Source organism: Portunus trituberculatus, chromosome 30 (genome assembly GCF_017591435.1).
Source record: "Portunus trituberculatus isolate SZX2019 chromosome 30, ASM1759143v1, whole genome shotgun sequence".
NCBI classification, from domain to species: domain Eukaryota; kingdom Metazoa; phylum Arthropoda; class Malacostraca; order Decapoda; family Portunidae; genus Portunus; species Portunus trituberculatus.
In genome coordinates this window covers 102,818-126,613 of record NC_059284.1, presented here as the reverse complement: position 1 = coordinate 126,613, position 23,796 = coordinate 102,818, and the positions used below count along the sequence as shown (strand labels likewise).

Genomic DNA, 23,796 nt, shown 5'->3' with positions numbered 1-23,796 from the left:
TTCTGTCCTCTCTTCATTTTTTTCAAAGCCTCCTTTCTCAACTCATTTAACATTTCTCTTTCCTTTTCACCGAGATCTCTTCTCAACCAAATCTTCCTTGTTGTTTCCTGCTGGGCTAGCCTCCATGACTTCTCCACCAATTCATCTACATCCTTTTGTGACTTAAGTTTGATTCTTATTGGCCTCATACCTTCTCTTGTGAACTTTCCAATTCTATGGAAGTCCTCTATTTCTTGTACTAGGTCTTTTCCTCCTCTTGCACCACATTAATGATATTATTTATCACCTTTTTATGTTTTCTCTCTCTCCATTTTACTCGGTGTCTTATCCTCCTCCACACCAAATATCACCACACATCTCTTTTGTCTACAGTTTCCCTCACCAATGTCTCATTTGACTTAATAACCTTCACCACTTTCTCAGCTATCTTCTCTTCTATGATCTGTTGATCTATAATTTCAGCAAGGCCCAAAGTTTTCTCCCTGACTCTTTGATTTCCTTTTCCAGACTTGCAACTTTGTAATTTACCTCCTTTCTTTCCACTTCCTGACTTTTTTCCATTCAGCCTGCTTCTCCATCACTTTTCCTAGAGATTCTCCACATTTTTCGCAATTCACTTTAATTAGCTTAATGTGCTTGCATATACCTGTGCACTTAGTACTAGTATTGGGTAAAGACATCAAGGTCTTTCTTTAACTATTCTCAATGTTCTTCAGAAAATGTACTCACTTGAATCAAATGATAAGCTTGACATGACTTGCCATAGATTAATAGCTACAACATAAAAATCAAACTACTTTTTGCATCACCTCACCTAAGATCCTGTGTTAATCTGAAGAAGAGTGGTATAGAAGCTGTTGAGATATTTCGTTGACACCACTGCAGTGTTGATACACACAACCTGGGAAAACATAGAAAAATATTTATATATATACTATTACACCTCAACTCTGCAACTACCTTCACACCTCATTCATTATAAATGGTTACCATCATCATCATACTTTGCCAGCTGTTCTGAGCATCATGGGAAAAAGAAGCAAGTTCCCTGGTCAGTAACTATGCTGTGTTAGGTGTTGTCAAGATAACACTTGGCTGTAAGCTACTAATATCATAGCACTAATGTGAGTAAAATTTAAGTATTATATAGTTTAAGATGTAATATAAGGACTGATTGTAAGATGTAATATATAAGATAAGTTTCTTTAATAATAATTTTAGATAAGTTTTCCCTCTGTTTGCATTCACCATTTTAGTGTAATACTGTTGAGAACTCGGACTAATAGGGGGAAAGGTTGGTCCGACAAAAAAAGCCTGACTCATACAAATTTCACTCACACACACACACACACACACACACACACACACACACACACACACACACACACACACACACACACATCATAAAATGCTCAATAGAAAATGGAACAGTGCCAGTGGAGTGGAAAAGAGCTGAGGTGGTTCCCATATATAAGAGCAGAAGGAAGGAAGAACCTTTAAATTACAGACCGGTATCACTAACTAGTGTAATATGCAAGATGTGTGAAAAGTAATAAAGAAGCAATGGATTGAGTTTCTTGAAGACAACAAAATATTATCAAATAGCCAATTTGGTTTTAGAAAAGGTCGGTCATGTGTGACAAATTTATTGAGTTTCTACTCTAGAATAGTTGATAAAGTACAAAGAGAGAGGGATGGGTTGACTGTATTTATTTAGATCTAAAAAAGGCTTTTGATAAAGTGCCACATGAAAGATTACTATGGAAGTTAGAGGAGAAGGGTGGCTTAAAAGGAAGCACATTGAGATGGATGAAGAATTACTTAAGGGGAGAGAAATAAGGACGATAGTTAAAGATATGAAGTCCAAGTGGAGAACAGTAGACAGCGGAGTGCCACAGGGTCAGTATTGGCACCAATACTTTTTCTCGATATATAAATGACATGCCAGAGGGAGTGAACAGCTACATAAATCTGTTTATGGACGATGCGAAACTGTGCAGAGTCATTAAACAAAAAGAGGATTGTGAAATACTACAGGAAGACTTAAACAAGATCTGGAAATGGAGCAAAAATGGGAGATGGAATTCAATGTGGACAAAAGCCATGTCATGGAAATGGGAAAAGTGAAAGACGACCAGTGGGAATCTATAAGATGGGAGATGGAGTAGAACTAGAAAAGTAAAAAGGAAAAGGACTTGGGAGTGACAATGGAAGAAAATAATCAACCGTAAGCCATATTGATAGAATTTTCAGAGAGACGATAATTTGCTAAGGAATATTGGAGTAGCATTTCACTATATGGACAAGGAAATGATGAAGAAATTGATAAGTACTAAAATAAGACCTAGATTGGAATATGCAGGAGTTGTGTGGACTCATAAAAAGAAACACATAAGAAAATTAGAGAGACTACAAAAATGGCTACAAGAATGGTTCCAGAATTTAAAGGGATGGCATATGAGGAGAGACTAAAGGCAATGGATCTACCAACCTTGGAGCAGAGAAGAGAGAGAGGATCTGATACAAGTTTATAAATTGATTAACGGAATGGATGAAGTGGATAATGAGAAACTGATCCTGAGAGAAGAATATGACTTTAGAAGCACAAGATCGCATAGTAAGAAACTAAGGAAGGGACGATGTCTGAGAGATGTTAAAAATTTAGTTTCCTGCAAAGATGTGTTGAGACTTGGTACAGTTTGAGTGAGGAAGTGGTGTCAGCAAAGAGTGTACATAGTTTTAAAGAAAAATTGGATAAGTGTAGATATGGAGACGGGACCACACGAGCATAAAGCCCAGGCCCTGTAAAACTACAACTAGGTAAATACAACTAGGTAAATACACACACACACACACACACACACATTTGTTTGGGTTTAAAGTGGATGAAAAGTGTGGACTCATTTTTTTTTTTCATGAATACAGTGTTAAAAATAATGAGTGAGAAAGATATTTCATCTAAATGCAGGTATGTGACAAGGGAAAGAATGAAAGCTGATGATGACAATGTTGGTGAGGGAGAAAGAGAATTTGAAGGCTTTGATAGCAAAAACTTCACTATTTGATAGAGTCTTGACTATCGAACGTAAATTAGTTAATTGATAAAGGAGAGTATGGGAATGCAAGAGAATGAAAAACAGGATAAAGAGCTCCAGAAATTGAAAGAAAGGATAAAAAGAGTGGAAGAAAACGAAACTAGGCTAAGAACCGAAAATGAAGAATTAAAAGTGGAAGTAGCGAACTACAAGAAATTGATGGAAGAAGGACTGGGTAAAAAGGAAAAAAGAAAAAGAGAAGCTAAAAGATCTAGTTAACAAAGAAGAAGAAAGAGTACAAGAAGAGATTAAAAAAGAAGTACAAGCATGGAGAATCCAAGATAAGAAAGACAAGGAATCATCTCAAGAAGTATTTCAAGAACAGTTAAAAGAAAGAGATCAAAAAATGACAAGCAAAATGATAGGAGTCCTCAAGAAAAAAGAAAATTTAGTAAGAGAAATTGCAGAAAAAAAGAAGAGTGTAATTATTTTTGGACTGAAAGAAAATTTTTTTAAATATAGACCAAGAAGGGAAAAAGACGAAATGAAATCAGTAAAAGACCTACTAAAACATCTGAATGACGAGGATAGACAGAACTTAGAAGAGGAAGTAGAAGAAATATATAGAATGGGACCATATCAAGAAGGAACAGTGAGACCAATTAAGATATTACTAAAATCACAAGCAGCAGCAGAAGAAGTACTATATAGAAAAACAAAACTCAGAGAAACAGAAGGTTGCAAAGATATATATATAAAGAAAAATAGAAACGAGGAGGAAAGGAAGAGACACAATGAACTGGTGGCAGAAGCAAGAGAAAAAATAATGAAAGGTCAGAGGAGGAGAAGAAGGCATTTTTGGAGAATTATAGGAGACAGGATAAGGAAATGGTATATAAAAGAGAAAGAAGAGAAAAGAATGGAGCAAGTTTAACTAAAAATAATAAGAACACACACACACACACACACACACACACACACACACATGGGACACAGTAAATTAGAATTAAAAGATTACATAAAGAAAGAAGAACCAGATATTGTATGCCTGGTGGAAACAAAGTTAAATGAGGCAATAAAAATAGACATAGATAAAAGGTATAATATATGGAAGAGAGACAGAGTGGGTAAAGGAGGAGGAGGAGTCATGATGATGTTAAGGAAGGAGATAGTGGTAAATCAAGTGAAGTTTGGAGAAGGAAGATCAGAAATACTGTATGTTAAGATGCATATTAACAAAAAGGAGTTAACAATCATTGGAACATATGTGCCACCAAAACAAACTCATGGACTAACCAAGAATATAGAGACATGATAGATGACACAATAAGGAGTCTTACAAGAATCATTAAGGAAAGGAGAAAAGTGATATTGATAGGAGATTTCAACTGTAAGGAGGTAGACTGGGAAAATTATGAAAGTGGTATGGGGGAAGATGCCTGGGGAGATAGATTCCTGAACCTAATGATAGATAATTTGATGGTCCAAAGAGTAAAGGAAAACACAAGATTCAGAGGAAACGATGAGCCGGCAAGATTAGACCTAGTTTTTACAAGGGATATACCAATTAACGATGATATAAGATACAAGTGCCCATTGGGAAAGAGTGACCATGTAATATTAGAGATGGATATAGAAGAAGGAAAGGAAGATAGAGATGAATCATACAAAGGAGACCGATTAAATTACAGAAAGGCTGATATTGAGAATCTCAAGAACTATTTTAAAACGTAAACTGGGAGGAGATGGAAAACTCATTAACGGTTCAAGAGAAATATAACTTATTTTTGGAAATATACAAAACTGGGGTCAGGGAATATGTTCCGAAATATAGACCTAAAGAAGAAGGAAAGAAAGATTGGTTTAATGCAAGATGTGCTAGGGCAAAGGAGAAACGAGATGGAGCATGGAAAAGGTGGAGAAGAAACAGAAATCCAGAAAATAAGGAAAACTTCAAAACAGCAAGAAATGAATATGCTAAGGTGAGAAAGGAAGAAGAAAAGAACTATGAAAAGGACATTGTCGAAAAATGTAAGGAACAACCAAAATTGTTCTACAGATTCATAAATGGAAAAATAAGACAAAAAGAAACAATAGAAAGGTTAAAAGGAGAAAACGGAATGGTGGAAGACCCAAAAGTATGGCAGAACTGTTAAATAGTAAATTTCATGAGGTCTTTACTAAGGAATCCAAATTTGAAAGACCACAGGGTAATAGAGAGACTGTCTATATGAAAGAGATTAAAGTAACCAAGCTTGAAATAAAAAAGTTGATGACGGAATTGGATGAGGAAAAGGCAATGGGACCGGATGAAGTCTCAGGCAGAATACTGAAAGAATGTAGGGAAGAACTAGCAAGTCCAATATACAACATCATAAAATGCTCAATAGAAAATGGAACAGTGCCAGTGGAGTGGAAAAGAGCTGAGGTGGTTCCCATATATAAGAGCGGAAGGAAGGAAGAACCTTTAAATTACAGACCGGTATCACTAACTAGTGTAATATGCAAGATGTGTGAAAAGTAATAAAGAAGCAATGGATTGAGTTTCTTGAAGACAACAAAATATTATCAAATAGCCAATTTGGTTTTAGAAAAGGTCGGTCATGTGTGACAAATTTATTGAGTTTCTACTCTAGAATAGTTGATAAAGTACAAGAGAGAGAGGGATGGGTTGACTGTATTTATTTAGATCTAAAAAAGGCTTTTGATAAAGTGCCACATGAAAGATTACTATGGAAGTTAGAGGAGAAGGGTGGCTTAAAAGGAAGCACATTGAGATGGATGAAGAATTACTTAAGGGGAGAGAAATAAGGACGATAGTTAAAGATATGAAGTCCAAGTGGAGAACAGTAGACAGCGGAGTGCCACAGGGGTCAGTATTGGCACCAATACTTTTCTCGTATATATAAATGACATGCCAGAGGGAGTGAACAGCTACATAAATCTGTTTATGGACGATGCGAAACTGTGCAGAGTCATTAAACAAACAGAGGATTGTGAAATACTACAGGAAGACTTAAACAAGATCTGGAAATGGAGTAAAAAATGGGAGATGGAATTCAATGTGGACAAAAGCCATGTCATGGAAATGGGAAAAGTGAAAGACGACCAGTGGGAATCTATAAGATGGGAGATGGAGTAGAACTAGAAAAAGTAAAAAAGGAAAAGGACTTGGGAGTGACAATGGAAGAAAATAATCAACCGGTAAGCCATATTGATAGAATTTTCAGAGAGACGTATAATTTGCTAAGGAATATTGGAGTAGCATTTCACTATATGGACAAGGAAATGATGAAGAAATTGATAAGTACTAAAATAAGACCTAGATTGGAATATGCAGGAGTTGTGTGGACTCCCATAAAAAGAAACACATAAGAAAATTAGAGAGACTACAAAAAATGGCTACAAGAATGGTTCCAGAATTTAAAGGGATGACATATGAGGAGAGACTAAAGGCAATGGATCTACCAACCTTGGAGCAGAGAAGAGAGAGAGGGGATCTGATACAAGTTTATAAATTGATTAACGGAATGGATGAAGTGGATAATGAGAAACTGATCCTGAGAGAAGAATATGACTTTAGAAGCACAAGATCGCATAGTAAGAAACTAAGGAAGGGACGATGTCTGAGAGATGTTAAAAATTTAGTTTCCGCAAAGATGTGTTGAGACTTGGAACAGTTTGAGTGAGGAAGTGGTGTCAGCAAAGAGTGTGCATAGTTTTAAAGAAAATTGGATAAGTTTAGATATGGAGACGGGACCACACGAGCATAAAGCCCAGGCCCTGTAAAACTACAACTAGGTAAATACAACTAGGTAAATACACACACACACACACACACACAGAAGGAAAGAAAAGAAAAATGAGGAAAGAAAAGGTTGGAAATTAAAAATCAAAGAAATTCTTGATTTTTGGGGACAAGAATTGAAGAATTAAGGTTTTGTTGTGAAAAAGTCTGAAATGTGGTGTTTGTGTTTAAGGAAAGATGGAAGAAATTTTGGGGTGAATAAGTGTTCAGAATTTAATTAAGGAAAGGAAATTAAAGAAGGGAATGAAAAAGAAAATTGAAGAAAAAAAGAATTCTTAAACCAAATAAAAAAAAATTCACAGATGGTTGGAACAAGAAGAATAAAGGAATTCTGGGGGAGGTTGAAATTTGGGGAAAGGGCCATTTTGAAAGAAAGGAAGGACAATAAAAGGACAAGGATGAAAAGGGAAAAAATGAAATGATAAAAGTATAAAAATAATAAAAAAAATAAATTATAAAAGAATAATTTATAAAAAAAAAAATATATATATATATATATATATATATATATATATAAAAAAAATATTTAATTTTTATAAAAATTAAATAAAATTATAAAAATATTATAATTAATAATAAATTTAATAAAAATAATACAAGAATTAAAAAATAGATTTGAAATATGAAAAAAAAATTAAAGATTTAAACCTTTACAATGAATAGGAATGAAGTTGAAAGGTAATTAAAATTAAAATAACAGGGAAAATAAGAAAAATAAAATTTCTTGAAAGAAATAAATTTAAAATTTTTTAATGAGACTATCCAGGAGAAGGGTAGAAAGGAAAGAAATTTCAGATTTTGAGAAGGCAACTTAAACTGGTTGGGGATGGCCTTGTTTTTCATCAAGAGATTAAATGGCTTTAAAAGATTTGGAAACTATCTTTCATTGGAAGAAGGAAAGAAACATTCAAGAGGTGTTCACAAAAGGGTTGGTTCTGGTTTTATGCCTTTAGAGATTCATTTGAAGAGAGGTTTAAGATTGGAAAAGACTTTAACCATTCTCATATAACTTGAAGGATTGAAAGCTTGCATTTTGAAAGGTTTGTTTGAAAATTGGGAAATATAATTTGAACAAAAAACTTCAATAATTCTTTATTCATTTTAGAATGATTAAGAAATGTCTTAAAAAATTTAAAAGGAGTTGAAGGATCCAAGACAAGTTGGCAGGTTTGGCGCGGGAGGAAAGGCCCTAATTGGTTAATGAATAAATTTAAAGGAAAAAAAATTAAATTTACCACTTTAGAATAAAGAATGTGGAAAGAATTAAAAAATAAGGTTGAAGAAACTAATTCAAATTAAAAACAGATGTGAGCAAAGGGATTCATAGCATTGCTTCCAATTTCTGGGTTTGGTTTCCCAATGAGAAGAAAAATTTTTTTAAGTAAATAAATAAATTTAGGTTTAACCAAAATTTTAAAAACTTGTAAAGGAAGGACTTAATCTTAAAAATATCCACTTTAGGAAAAAGTAAAAATATTAAAAATATTTATTAAAAAAAATTAATAATATAAAAAATTTTAATTTTTTAAAAGAAGGAGAAAAAAGTTAAGAAAAGAAGAAATTATTTAAATGGTTTTAAAAAACTTTAAATTAAAAAACTTGTAATTGAAAATCTTAAAAACTACTTATTAATGGGAGGAAGTTGGAAAAAAAAATTAAAAAATTATTTTAAATATAAAAAAAAAATAATTAAATAAGGCCTAAAGGAAGAAGAAAAATTTGGTTTAACAAAACTAAAGGAAAAAAAATAATGGAAATTTAAAAAAAGGAAATTATTAAATTAAGGAAAACTTTTAAAACCAAGAATTTAAAATTAATGGGAAGGAAGAAAGGAAAACTAGAAAGGACAGTGAAAAGAGAAAAAAATTTTTAAATTTTGGAAAAATAACAAAAACAAAGGAAGGTTCAGGAATTGGGTAAAAATATAGAACCTAAAAAAAAAAAGGAGGTTTTAAGCCAAAGAAGGGCCAAAGGGAAAAGAGATGGGCATTGGAAAAGGTTAAAGAAATTGAAATTATTAAATAAGGAAAATTAAGGAAGCAATATTAATAATTAAGGGAAAGAAGGAAGAGGAAAAACCTATAAAACATTAAAATGTAAAAGGAACAACCAAAATTGGGTTCTTCCCAATTATAAAGGGAAAAAAGGCAAAAAGAAACACAAAGGTTAAAGGAAAGGGATGGTGGAAGAATTAAAAAAGAATGGCCAAGAAACAAATTAAATAAATAAATTTTTAGGAAAGGTTTTAATAAGGACCAAATTTGAAAGGCCAAGGGAAAGAGGAGGGACTGTATTTAGGAAAGGGTTTTAAAGTAACCAAGCTTGGAAAAAAAGGGTTAAAGGAAGGAATTGGGATGGAAAAAAGGAAAATGGGATTGGGAATGAAGTCCAAGGGAACAGAAAGGAATGAGGGGAAGAAAAAGTCCTTTATATAACAACCAAATCATAAAAATTTTGCTCAACAAAATGGAAGTTTAAACCAAAAGGTTGGAAAAGAGGAGGAATAAATAAGACGGAAGGAAAGGAAAGAATTTAAATTGGACCAAAACTATGTAATTGGAAAGGAATGGTGAAAAGGAACAAAGAAAAATGGATAAACTGGAAAGAAAAAAAATTAATACAGGAAGCCAAAATTTGGTTTTAGAAAATTTGGTTAAAATTTATTGGAGTTTTACCTAGGAAAAATGTTATAAGTACAAAGAGAGGAATGGGGAATGTATTTAAATTTGGGATTTCAAAAAAGGTAAAGGTTGAATTTGAAGGATTACTGTGGGAAAAGTTGGAAAATGGCAAAAAGGAAGGACATTAAATTGGATAAAAATTTGGAAAGGGGAAAAAAAGGATTAAAAGAATATGAATTAAGTGAAGAAAAAGCGGAAAGGGGTCAGTTTAAAAATTATTAAAAGAATGGGGAGTGGAACTTTTAAATGGTTTGGTGAGCAAAATGAGTTATAAAGAAAAAGGATTGTGAAATATGGGAGGGGACATAAATAAGAGGGAAATTAGAAAAGTGGAAATAATTCAAACAAAAAAAAAAAAAAAACAACAAAAAAAAAAACAAAAAAATAAAAAAAAACCAAAGGGAAGAAAACAACCAATAAAATTATAAAATTTTTAGAAAATAAATTGCCAAGGGAAATTGGAAAGAGTATTTCCCTATAAAGGCAAAGGAAAGAAGAAAAATTCAAAGGTATTAAACAGTTAATTATGCAAGAAAGTGGAAAATAAAAGAAACAATAAGGAGTTTTGAAGACAAAAATTTACAAAAGAATTTGGTTTTAGAAAAGGAGGCTTGTAACTAAAAGCTATTCTAAAATTTGGAACAAGAGAAGGGAGGGGACTGATTTTAAAAAGGGTTTAAAATTGAACCAAAGAATTGGAAAAGGAAAATGGAAAGAACCTTGAGAGGAAAAATTATTTGGGGAAATTCAAGAAAGATATGAAAAGTGGGAGAAAAGGAAGGGTGTTTGGAAATTTTTAAAAAGAAGCCAAAGGGTGAACGTAATTTTGGTTTGGTGAAGGGTTGTGCAAGAGTTAAAAAAAAAATTTGAAATTGAAGATAATAAGCTAGGAGGTGGGAAATAAACAATGTAAAAAACCTTAGGAAATAAAATAAAACACCAACAAAAAAAAAAAAAAAAAAAAAAAAAAAAAAAAAAAAAAAAAAAAACAAAAAAAAAATTGGAATAGCAATTTCCTAATACAAAAATATAAAAATTGTAAATAAAATAAAGATTGGAATTGGAAAGGAGTGGTGGTTCATAAAAAGCAAAAGAAAATTTAAAAAGGCCTACAAAATGGTTAATTGAAGGGATGTGAAAGAATAAAGGAAACCAATTGGAACGAAGGGAAGACCAACAAATTAAATTATCAAATGGCCAATTTGGTTTTGAAAAACGGTCCTTGGAAAAAATTTAATTGGATTTCCTATTCTAAAGGAAAGTTGAAGAGTTAAAAAAAGAGAGGGGTTTGGACTGGAACATTTAGATTTAAAAAGGTTTGCAAAGTGCCACAAAAAATTGGAAAGTTAGAAGGAGGAAAGGGCTTAAAAGGGAAAACACAATTAGGTAAATAAAAAATTTCAAAGGGGAGAGAAAAGGGAGGAAAGATAAGGAATTTCCAAGTTGAAGATTTACAGTGGCCCGGGGCAGGTATTGGACCATTTTTTTTTCTTCATTTAAATAATTAATAAAGAAAAGGGAAAAAATTTTTTAAATGGAGACAGAAATGGGTGAGAGTTATGCAAAAGGTGTTGAAATAAGAAACCCTAAAATTAAAAGAATTCTGAAAATGGAAAAGGGAAATGGAAATTAAGGAAAAAGAACAGGAAATGGGAAAGATGAAAAAGATGTGGAAAAAATAAGGAGGGGGAAGAATGGGAGAACTAAAGAAACAAAAGGAAAAGGACTTGGAAAGGAAAAGGAAGGAAAACAAACCAAAAAGGAAAAGATAAGAATTTAAAAAAAAATTTGGAAGAAATTGAAAGTAAGGCCATTTTCAAATTAAGGAACAAAAGAAAAAGAAAATGAAAAAAATTGATAAATCCTAAAAAAAGAAACCCAGTTGGAAATTGCAGGAAGAGTGTGTGATTTAATAAAAAGAAAAAATAAAAAATTAGACCAAAAAAAGGAAAGAAATGGTCCAAAGAATTGAAGGAAATGACAAATAGGAGAACTTAAAGGGTAGGAAATTAAACCAAATTGGGAAAAAGAAGGGAAAAGGAGACCAATTAAAATTCTAAAATTGACAACGGAAAAATATTAATGAAAACAAACCTTGAGAAAAGAAATTGCAAAGGAACAAATAAAGAAAAATGAAAAGGAAGAAAGGAAGAATAAAAATAATTTCCGCAAGGGAAAAGAATTAATGAAAGGTTTAGAAGGAAGAAGAAAGGATTTTGGAAATTTTAAAGAAGGATTGGAAAGGTAAAAACAAGGGGAAAAAAGGGCCCGTTTAAACTAAAATGGTAAAACAAAAACAAAAAGAATGGTTAGGGAACATGGCGGGTTTTCAAGAAATTAGTTGAATTTCATAAGGAAATAGTATTTAATGGCCTGGGCTGGGAAACCAAACTTTAGGAAATCAAAATTTATAAAGGAATAATGAGGAAAAGAAATTAAAAGGAGGACATGAAATTTAAGGAAGGGTGTGATAACTAATGTGGGAAGGAAAAGCAAAGATTGAATTGATGCAATTAATAAAAAGAGATTCAAATATTGAAAATGTAAAAACTTAGGAAATAAAATATAAAGGAAGAAGATGGAAAATGAAAGAGAATTTAAAAGAAAAGGAAATTGGAGTTTTAAACTGAAAGAAGGGATAAAAAAAAGTGGAAGGGAAAAGAAGCCTGGGGAAAAGACAAAAAGAAAAAAAAGGAAAGTAAAGGAACACAAGAACAGAGGGAAGGGAAGGACCTGTTTTAAAGGGAAAAAAAGGAGAATAAAGATTAAGTCCCAAGGGAAAGAGGAAAGAATAAGAAATGATTAAAAAGAAGTACAAGCATGGAGAGTCCAAGATAAGAAAGATAAGGCTGATTTTCAGGAGGTGATTCAAGAACAACTTAAAGAAAAGAAGAAAATATGACAAACAAAATGATAGGAGTCCTCAAGACAAAAGAAAATCTAGAGAAAATTGCAGAAAAAAGAAGAGTGTAGTCGTATTTGGAAAAAGAAAAATATAAAATATAGACCAAAAAGAGAAAAGAAGAAATGAAATCAGTCAAAGACCTACTGAAGAATCTAATGACGAAGATAGGCAGAACTTGGAAGAGGAAGTAGAAGAAATAAACAGAATGGGACCATATCAAGAAGGAAAACGAGACCAATTAAAATATTACTAAAATCACAAGCAGCAACAGAAGAAATATTATATAGAACAACAAAACTTAGAGAAACAGAAGGCTGCAAGGATATCTATATAAAGAAAAATAGAAATGAGGAAGAAAGGAAGAGATACAATTAATGATGATGGGGCTGGTGCCCTTGTTGGACCCTCCCTGGCCAATTGAGTGCCCAGTGCCCATGATTTGGACCATATTGGCAGGGGCAGTGACTCTTCCAGGAGTCGTCATGCGGGGGATCGGGCGAGGAAGCACCAGTCACGTTCGGTTCACGGTTCCGACGTGTTTGCCTCTGCCCCCTGCCCCCCGCCCGCTTCAACTCTACCTTCGGCCCCCCTACCCAGGCAGTGGAATGCTGTTTTAGACGCCCTGGCTGAGATGAGGTCTGAAATTGACCGTCTCAAGAGGGACCGTGGGGAGCCTTCCCGGTTTCACCTAATCCTGTGGATGCGGGGGCCTCCTCCACTGCCCGCACCACCACGATTAATGAAGGTGCTGGGCCTTCTCATGGGCAGGCTTGCTCGCCATCCCCTCCTTCCTTCTCGGGATTCCCTGCAGACAGCAGTGATGATGATTCCGTTGGTGAGCCCTCCACTACTGTGAGTAGTGGAGTATTTTAACCCGACGGACGTGTTTTCGCCAAAGTGGACAGTAAGGTGGCTGATATGATAAATTTTATGTTTGATAAGGGCATTCGAGAGGACGACTATAAAGCCTTATGTGAGGATGACTGTGTTTTGAGACCTGCTAACTGCCCTGCCCTCTCTGCAGTGGACTGCAACCCTCAAGTGTTGGAGGCACTGAGGCCAGAGGCCAGGAGAGTGGATTTTCGGCTGAGGGAGGTAAATAAGGACACTTTGAGGGCTGCTTCTATAATTACCAAATCTTTAGTAAAATTAGACAAAGTGACCAGTGATGAGCAGCACCATGTGGTGGCGCAGGAAACAAACCCGATAAATGGTGCACTGGCCTTGTTAGGTCATGCCAATGTTAGGAACAACCTCAATAGGAGGTTTGTGATGAAGCATGAATTGAATCACCTCTGCACAGAAAAAGTTCCCATGTCCAGATTTTTGTTTGGTGATGATATTTCCAAAAGTGTAAAACAGATTGAAGAATCGGCAAAGTTACGGTCCACCATCACAGCCAAGAGGCAGGTTTTCCCGTGGCATCTTCCTGGCAGAACTAGAGGTTTCTCATCTAGGTTCCAGCCCTACGGGTTTAAGAGGTCAGCCTTCAAGTCTGGTCAGAGATCGTCCCAGGCTCCACGTTACCCAGACCCAAAACGCCAGGGCCTGGGCTACTCAAGCCCCAGCACTGAATCAGGCAAGTGACTGTTTTGTGGGTGGTAGACTTCACCACTTTGTCCATGAATGGAAGGAAATTACTTGATCCTTGTATATTAGATTTTGTTCAACACTGCCATTTGGATATTAATGTGGAGAACGTCAAACACTTATTTTTTCAGAAGGTTGAATACAGGTTTAATTCTTTAGAACAGGATGTTATTTCTACTGAAATTCAAAAATTACTTCTTAAGGTAATTTCTGTCACTGAGTGGCAATATGGACAAATTATTTCTCCTATTTTTCTAAGGAAAAAAAAAGAATGGTGGATATAGGATAGTTTTGAATTTAGAGAAACTTAATTTACACATTCCATATATCCACTTTAAAATGGAGGATTTTGAACTTGCGATCAAGCTCATTCATGCAGGTGACTTCTTGGCGTCAGTGGATTTAAAACATGGCTATTACTCAGTCAAGATAGCGGAGGAACAGCAAAGATTTTTCTGTTTCACATGGCAAGGGGTTATTTACCAATTCAATTGTTTACCTAATGGGGTGTCACAAGAACCTAGAATTTTCACACAACTTATGAAGCCAGTTTTTTCACATTTGAGGAACAAAGGTTATACTATCACCAGTTACATAGATGATTCACATATCTGCAACAGCTCACAAGCAGGTTGCCTCACTTGTGTGCAGGAAACTGTTTCCCTTTTCAGGAGACTGGGTTTTTGTATCAATGAGGAAAAGTCCATTCTTACTCCTACTAAGTCTATTGAATACTTAGGCAACATTATCAACACTGACACTATGAAAATTTCTTTGCCGGAAAGAAGAGTTTCTAAAATTCTTCTTGCTTGTGAGGATCTTATGCACAAGTCGGTTGCCCAGATTATACAGGTTGCACAGGTGATAGGTATTTTGGTCGCTGCCACCTCTGCGGTCGTTCTGGGAAAACTGCATTACAGAGTTCTTGAAAGGGCCAAGATTTATGCTTTACATCACTCTCATGAGAAATTTGATGCTATGATGCCTATTTCTGAGAAGCTGAAACAAGAATTACTCTGGTGGTGCAAAAATGCAGCAGTACAGGATAGGGTTATTTTCAGGCCAGCTGCAGAACTTGAATTGTTCACAGATGCTTCCAATATTGGTTGGGGTGGCAGCCTTAACCAGGTTTCTACACGTGGTAGTTGGTCTTTGGAGGAAATTTCATTACACATCAATGCTCTTGAACTTAAAGCAATTTTATTTACTCTGCAGACATTTCGGCAGGAAGTTAAGGAAAACATATTAAAATTTTTTGTGACAATTCTACAGCTGTTACTTATGTGAATGAAATGGGAGGTACCAAATCTCTGCCCTGCAATGATCTTTCTATACTCATTTGGGACTGGTGTGTTGATAATGAAGTATGGATCACATGTTCACACATCCCGGGGAAAGCTAACTATGAGGCAGATGAGGCTTCTCGCACTTTCAATTCTTGTACGAGTGGAAATTGGATGTCAATGTTTTTAGTTCTCTCTGTTCCACTTTTGGTACCCCCTCTATTGACCTGTTTGCATCTAGGCTTAACAAACAGATACCTATTTTTTGCTCATGGAAACCTGACCCTGAGGCAACATATTTTGATGCTTTCTCTCTTAACTGGACAAATCTTACTCTTTCTTATCTTTTTCCTCCTTTTTCCTTGATCTCTAGGTGTTTGCAGAAGATGGGGCAGAGCAGGTCAAGGGGTGGATAGTGGTCCCACTCTGGAGATCACAGCCTTGGATGGGCAGGCTGCTCCATATGCTGATAGATCACCCCAGACTGCTCAGGAAATCAAAGAACATTTTGATGCATCCCTGCTCAACAGAAACACACCCTATCTTGACACACACTCGGTTGATGGCGTGCCTTCTTTCCGGGACTCCCTCATCATGGCGTCTTGGAAGCCAGGTACAGACAGGAAAACAGTACCAGTCACATCTCAAGCAATGGGTAAGCTTTTGTGGTAGAGGGACATCAATCCCTTTAATCCAAATGTGAATGACATCATAAACTTTTAACGGTGTCTTTCAACAGGGTGTAGTTATAGCTCCATTAACACCTCAAGGGGTATTATGGTAGATGGTGTATCTGCGGGCAGCCATCCCCTCGTCATCAGATTTCTGAAAGGTGTTTTTAACCTCGACCCCTAAACCACGGTACACAAAGACGTGGGATGTCCAGACTGTTGTAAATTTTTGAGATCCTTATACCCAATTGAACACACTTAGTTTAAAAGAAATTACGCTTAAACTGGTTATGCTGATGGCACTCACGCAGGCTGCACGCATCCAAACGTTGCACTTACTCATGCTTCCAGGCATCAACATTGAAGACTGTTCCATTACAATTCCGTTAGGGGACAACATTAAACAATGTAGGCCAAATTTTAACACTCAGTTTGTCACCTTTGTTGCTTTGGACAAGGATGCAAGACTTTGTGTTTGTAAGACTCTGAGAGAGTACAAGGACTAAATATTATCTTAGATGTTTTCCAAATGCAGAAAATAGACTTCTCATTAGTTTTGTCAAACCTTATAAACCTGTGTCTAAAGATACCATTTCCAGATGGGTTAAGACTGTTCTTCATTTGGCTGGGATTAATACTAATGTGTTTACTGCAGGAAGTGTCAGATCGGCGGCAGCTTCAAAGGCCAAGGCTCTAGCTGTCCCCATCGGTACTATCATGGCGAAAGCGGGATGGTCTTGGGAATCAACCTTTGCTAGATTTTATGACAAGGGTATTGTAGGCATTTCCGATCCTTTTCAGGATGCAGTTTTGCACGTAGATTAATAAGATTGGTTATGGTTAAGTTTTGGGTTTTCAAATTTTCAAATTTGTTAGTTATCAAATGAATTTGTATTATTGGTGACTTTGGGTAGATAAAGATACCGCTAAAGAGGATATTATATGCAATTGTACCATTGAATTCTTTATGTTTGAACTTTTGAGTCATCATGTGTATATTCTTAATTTTTCATTTGGTTAAATGAAATTGTAGTGTTGTTCATTTGTTTTGGATAGATGACTATGCTGTACTTATGCCGGGTTCATTTTGGGGTTATGGCTGTAAAATTTACCCATCTCAAATGTTCTGTGGCCTTCACAATTATTAAATTTGCTATCAAGTCCCTTAAATGGCACTCCTTATTTTCCATTTTGGCATCATAGTTTGCGATTTACTATGAAACCCACATGGCTTTAAAACCTCATGTGAGCGCCCCATGTCAGCGGAGACGACAGCTGACGTAAAATTTAAAAGTATATGAGACTTACCGTGGGTCAGTTAAAGTATGCTTGTAATTTTACGAAGGTCGTCTCTGTTGACAGGGGAGCCTTCACATGCTCTCCTCTCCCCGCCCTAGTTTTCGAGGGATTTATGTTCTGGGGATTTATGCCATAATTTCTTCACTCAATTTTATTTTTTCATGTGGTGTTCGTAGTCTTTAAAGTCTGGTGTTTGGTTGGGCTCCCGCATATCTCATGTGAACGCTCCCCTGTCAGCAGAGACGACCTTCGTAAAATTACAAGCATACTTCAACTGACCTACGGTAAATCTCGTATACTTTTTAAATTCCTCTACCCACTCACCACCATTCACAACTTCGTAGTCTTCCCACACTATTTCCTTACAATTAAAGTCCCCGACTATCATCACTCTATCCTTTCTGGTGAGTTCCTGTTTTATTCTGTCTAGAGTATTTCTCATCACCACTTGATACTGTTCATAGTTCCAAGCACTGGTTCTGGGTGGTATGTATACTGTTATAATATTAATGTCCCTCTTACTATCTGTTATAAGCATACTTATCACTTCCTCATTTCCCTTACTAAAGTTCACCTCCTTCATTATCAGATCTTTCTTAGTAAAATCCATTATACCACCACCTTCTTTATTCTTTCTATCATTTCTCCATACTTTGTAGTGTTTTACATCAAATGTATGTGTGTTTGCATGTATGTATGTCTATATGCCTGATAATCCACATGCATTGTAGTTATACTATAAGATTAATAATTAATAACTTAATATTTGGTGTTCCTGGCATTACACTTCTTTTATAATTCCACTTCAGTTACTGAAGGCTGCTTCCAACCTCTCTTTAGAACCTTGTCTATTCTATGGGAGGTTTTCTTCAGGCCCCAGAGCCTGGTTCTCTTCGTGGAACCATACCTTCAGGGAGCGCAGTGGTAGCTTTCTTAAGTTTGTAGACAGTAACTCTATTCACGTACAAATCATCAGCTATGTGTATTACTGATATTCTTCCATTATAAGTTTGGTACGACCCATTGTGATGATCAAGAGCCACGTAGTAAGGAGTCAAAATCAGTTGAAAAGTGTAAAAAAGGCATTAAGGAGCAGTGAAAATGTAACTTCCTCACATCAAGCTCTGGGAGAGCAATGATGCACAAGATGCCTGGTAAACAATGGAGGGAAGCAAGCAGAAGCCCGCCACGTCATCTTAAGCTCCTCCCACCATTCACATGGTAGGAAAGTGAGTGAAGTTGTAAAAACAAATCTTGTGTTGCATGATCACTTGCATTGCAAATTTTGCCATTTCATTTGGGGCCACTGTATTATGATGCAGCATAGATAAACCAAGTCTATCATTATATATATGTAGCAAACAACATGAGAAAAAACATCCATAAACACTGAAAGGCTTATCCATTCCATAGTAGGATAAGTTTTGCCTCACATACCAACCTCAGTTGAATACATATCTCTCTGGAACAAGTATACCATTAAAAATGGTGTCAGTACCTAAAGCTCACAATTAAGGCTTTTCCATTATAATTCTGGTTTTGTTCAATGTAACCAGTGACATTATAAACCAACAAATACAGTATCTAGGAGTCAACATAAAGACAAAACAAAGTTAAAAATGACAACTAAATTGTACAGCACACATGTATTTACCTAATTGTATTTACCTAATTGTAACATACGGGAAAAGAGCTATGCTCGTGTTGTCCCGTCTCCATATCTATTAATGTCCAGCTTTTTCTTAAAATCATGAATATTCCTTGCGTTGACCACTTCCATGTCTAAACTATTCCATGCTTCCACCCTTCTATGAGGGAAGCTATATTTTTTCACATCTCTCCTATAAGTGGCCATTTTTAGTTTTTTCCCATGCCCTCTCGACATTCTTCCATTCCACATACACAGATCTTCCCTATCCATTTTTCCATGCCAATCATCACTCTGTATATTGCTATCAGGTCTCCCCTTCTCTTCTGTTTTCCAGGGTTGGAAGTTGCATTCTTTTCAGTCTGTCTTCATAAGTCAAATCTCTTAAGTCAGGCACCATTTTCGTTGCAGCCCTCTGTACTTTCTCTAGTTTCCTTATGTGTTTCTTTAAGTTCGAGCCCACTGTATTGTTGCATATTCAAGCCTCGGTCTTATCATTGCAGTAATTATTTTCTTCATCATTTCTTCATCTAGATATACGAACGCCACTCTTATGTTCCTCAATAAGTTCAATACTTCTCCAATTATTTTGTTTATATGTCTCTCTGGCGATAGGTCATTGGTAATTGTCACCCCAAGGTCTTTTTCTTCATGACTGGTTTTATGTCTTCATTTCCTATCTTGTACATACTCCTGATTCTTCTTTCACTCTTGCCAAACTCTATTTTCTTGCATTTTGTCGTGTTGAACTCCATTTGCCATGTACAGCTCCATTTCCATATTCTGTCCAAGTCTTCCTGGAGTAGTTCGCAATCTTTGTCACATCTCACTTTTCGTAACAATTTTGCATCGTCTGCAAATAGGCTCACATAACTGGACACCCCATCCACCATGTCATTTATGTAGACTGCGAACATTACTGGTGCCAACACTGATCCCTGTGGAACTCCACTCTCCACCAATCCCCATTCTGATGGTCTGTCCTTAATTATTGTTCTCATTTCTCTTCCTACCAAAAGTCTTCCATCCATTTTAGTAAACTGCCATGCACTCCTCCTACCATTTCAAGTTTCCAGATCAGTCTCTGGTGTGGTACCTTATCAAAGGCCTTTTTTAAATCCAGATATATTCCATCAGCCCAACCATCTCTTTCCTGTATTACATCTATCACCCTCGAATAGTAACATATCAGGTTTGTCGTGCATGAACGCCCTTTCCTAAAACCAAATTGACACTCACAAAGTATGTCATTTTTCTCCAAGAAGTCTGTCCATCTAGTCTTCACCACCCTCTCACACATCTTAGCTACCACACTTGTAAGTGACACTGGTCTATAGTTCAATGGGTCTCTCTTGTTACCTGATTTATAGATTGGGACAATGTTAGCTCTTTTCCAGTCTTGGGGCACTACGCCTTCCCTTAATGAGGCATCAATTACTTCACAAACTTTTTCTGCCAATTGCTCCCTGCATTCTCTTAAAATCCATCCTGATACCCCATCAGGTCCCACAGCTTTTCTCACTTCTAAACTCCCCATCATGTTCTTGATCTCCTCCACCGTTACTTGAAACTCCTTCATAATCCCTTTCTGTTCCATTACCAGTGGTTTGTCAAAAGCAGTCTCCTTTGTGAATACCTTCCGAAAGCATCCATTCATAGCCTCTGCCATTTCCCTGGGATCTTCACTGTATACTCCATTTACTTCTAAACTTTCAATACTTTCTCTATTTTTGATGTTGTTGTTCACATGTCTGTAAAAAAGCCTTGGTTGGTCTTTACATTTATCAATTATATCCTTTTCTTGTTTCTTTCTTTCTTCTCTTCTAATCAACACATATTCATTTCTTGCTCTTTTGTAACTTTCCCACTGCTTAATCCGTCTTTTCCTTCTCCACCTCTTCCATGCATCCTCTTTTCTTGTTCTAGCCTTTTCACATCTATCGTTAAACCAGTCCTGCTTTCCAACTTCTCTATGTTGTCTTATTGGTACAAATTTTTCTCACCTTCTTTGTATATTTTATAAATTCCTTCCACTTTTCATTTGCTCCTTAGCACTCTTGAATTTCATCCAATTTGTCTCTTGAAAGAATTTCTTTAGGTTTCCAAAATCTGTCTTGGCATAATTCCATCTTCCCACTTTATATTCTTCATTTCTTCTAGATTTCTCTTCGTCTATCACCTTGAACTCCAAAACTGCATGATCACTCTTTGCTAAAGGGCACTCCACCCTCATCTCCTCAATGACCATTGGCTCTGTACTAAAGACCAAGTCCAGTCTTGACGATGCTCCCTCTCCTCCAAACCTAGTATCTTCTTTGACCCACTGAGTTAACACATTTTCCATTGCCAGTGTCAATAGTGTATTTCCCATGTTGTCTCTGATCCTTCCATTGACCAGTCCTCCCAACACACCTCTTTACAATTAAAATCTCCCATCATTATAGTTCGTTCACAGCCACCCAACATTTCTTCCAGACATGTTCCTGTATCACTTATCATTTCTTCATATTCCTGTACTGACCATGCATTTGTCTTAGGTGGTACGTACACCACTATGTAGTGCCTCTTTTTCCTTCATTAGTTTCTGCTCTGATCTTTAGCACTTCTGCCTTTCCCATACCTTTTTCACTTGATCCACCTTTATATCTTTTTAACCAGCAACATCACTCCTCCTCCCATCTTACCTACTCTATTTCTTTTCCAAACGTTATATTTCCTTCTCCAACCTTCATCAGGTCTTCTCCTCTCTCAGTTTTGTTTCAGTAAGACCCACAATATCTGGGTTCTTGTCCCTCAAGTAATCGTTGAGTTCTAAAATCCCGATATCACTCCATTTATGTTGGAATACATTACATTTCGCTCATATGTAAGTTTCTTTAGTCCTTTCTTGCTGTACTTTTCTGGGTTATGAACCACTTCCTCAGTCTCATATCCAAGATTCTCCAGAAAAACTCTTTCTTCTCTTCTTCTGTCCTCTCTTCATTTTTTTTCAAAGCCTCCTTTCTCAACTCATTTAACATTTCTCTTTCCTTTTCACCGAGATCTCTTCTCAACCAAATCTTCCTTGTTGTTTCCTGCTGGGCTAGCCTCCATGACTTCTCCACCAATTCATCTACATCCTTTTGTGACTTAAGTTTGATTCTTATTGGCCTCATACCTTCTCTTGTGAACTTTCCAATTCTATGGAAGTCCTCTATTTCTTGTACTAGGTCTTTTCCCTCCTCTTGCACCACATTAATGATATTATTTATCACCTTTTTTATGTTTTTCTCTCTCCATTTTACTCGGTGTCTTATCCTCCTCCACACCAAATATCACCACACATCTCTTTTGTCTACAGTTTCCCTCACCAATGTCTCATTTGACTTAATAACCTTCACCACTTTCTCAGCTATCTTCTCTTCTATGATCTGTTGATCTATAATTTCAGCAAGGCCCAAAGTTTTCTCCCCTGACTCTTTGATTTCCTTTTCCAGACTTGCAACTTTGTAATTTACCTCCTTTCTTTCCACTTCCTGACTTTTTTTCCATTCAGCCTGCTTCTCCATCACTTTTCCTAGAGATTCTCCACATTTTTCGCAATTCACTTTAATTAGCTTAATGTGCTTGCATATACCTGTGCACTTAGTACTAGTATTGGGTAAGACATCAAGGTCTTTCTTTAACTATTCTCAATGTTCTTCAGAAAATGTACTCACTTGAATCAAATGATAAGCTTGACATGACTTGCCATAGATTAATAGCTACAACATAAAAATCAAACTACTTTTTGCATCACCTCACCTAAGATCCTGTGTTAATCTGAAGAAGAGTGGTATAGAAGCTGTTGAGATATTTCGTTGACACCACTGCAGTGTTGATACACACAACCTGGGAAAACATAGAAAAATATTTATATATATACTATTACACCTCAACTCTGCAACTACCTTCACACCTCATTCATTATAAATGGTTACCATCATCATCATACTTTGCCAGCTGTTCTGAGCATCATGGGAAAAAGAAGCAAGTTCCCTGGTCAGTAACTATGCTGTGTTAGGTGTTGTCAAGATAACACTTGGCTGTAAGCTACTAATATCATAGCACTAATGTGAGTAAAATTTAAGTATTATATAGTTTAAGATGTAATATAAGGACTGATTGTAAGATGTAATATATAAGATAAGTTTCTTTAATAATAATTTTAGATAAGTTTTCCCTCTGTTTGCATTCACCATTTTAGTGTAATACTGTTGACCCTCGCCAACTCGGACTAATAGGGGGGAAAGGTTGGTCCGACAAACACAAAACGTCTGACTCATACAAATTTCACACACACACACACACACACACACACACACACACACACACACACACACACACACACACACATCATAAAATGCTCAATAGAAAATGGAACAGTGCCAGTGGAGTGGAAAAGAGTTGAGGTGGTTCCCATATATAAATGCAGAAGGAAGGAAGAACCTTTAAATTACAGACCGGTATCACTAACTAGTGTAATATGCAAGATGTGTGAAAAAGTAATAAAGAAGCAATGGATTGAGTTTCTTGAAGACAACAAAATATTATCAAATAGCCAATTTGGTTTTAGAAAAGGTCGTTCATGTGTGACAAATTTATTGAGTTTCTACTCTAGAATAGTTGATAAAGTACAACAGAGAGAGGGATGGGTTGAATGTATTTATTTAGATCTAAAAAAGGCTTTTGATAAAGTGCCACATGAAAGATTACTATGGAAGTTAGAGAAGGGTGGCTTAAAAGGAAGCACATTGAGATGGATGAACAATTACTTAAGGGGGAGAGAAATAAGGACGATAGTTAAAGATATGAAGTCCAAGTGGAGAACAGTAGACAGCGGAGTGCCACAGGGGTC

General features: G+C 35.9%; 1 protein-coding gene and 1 long non-coding RNA gene across 3 annotated transcripts in view; both read right to left on the bottom strand.

Moving 5' to 3' along the window:
* LOC123510746 overlaps positions 1 to 903 on the bottom strand; it is a 33,220-nt gene extending 32,317 nt beyond the window's left edge. For both annotated transcript variants that reach the window (XR_006676583.1, XR_006676582.1), the window contains exon 1: positions 815 to 903. This is a non-coding gene — a long non-coding RNA (uncharacterized LOC123510746). The remainder of the gene's footprint in view (positions 1 to 814) is intronic.
* Positions 1 to 23,796, bottom strand: part of LOC123510745 (39S ribosomal protein L40, mitochondrial-like) — a 219,326-nt gene that overhangs the window by 112,442 nt on the left and 83,088 nt on the right. The gene's annotated exons all lie outside the window — the stretch shown is intronic.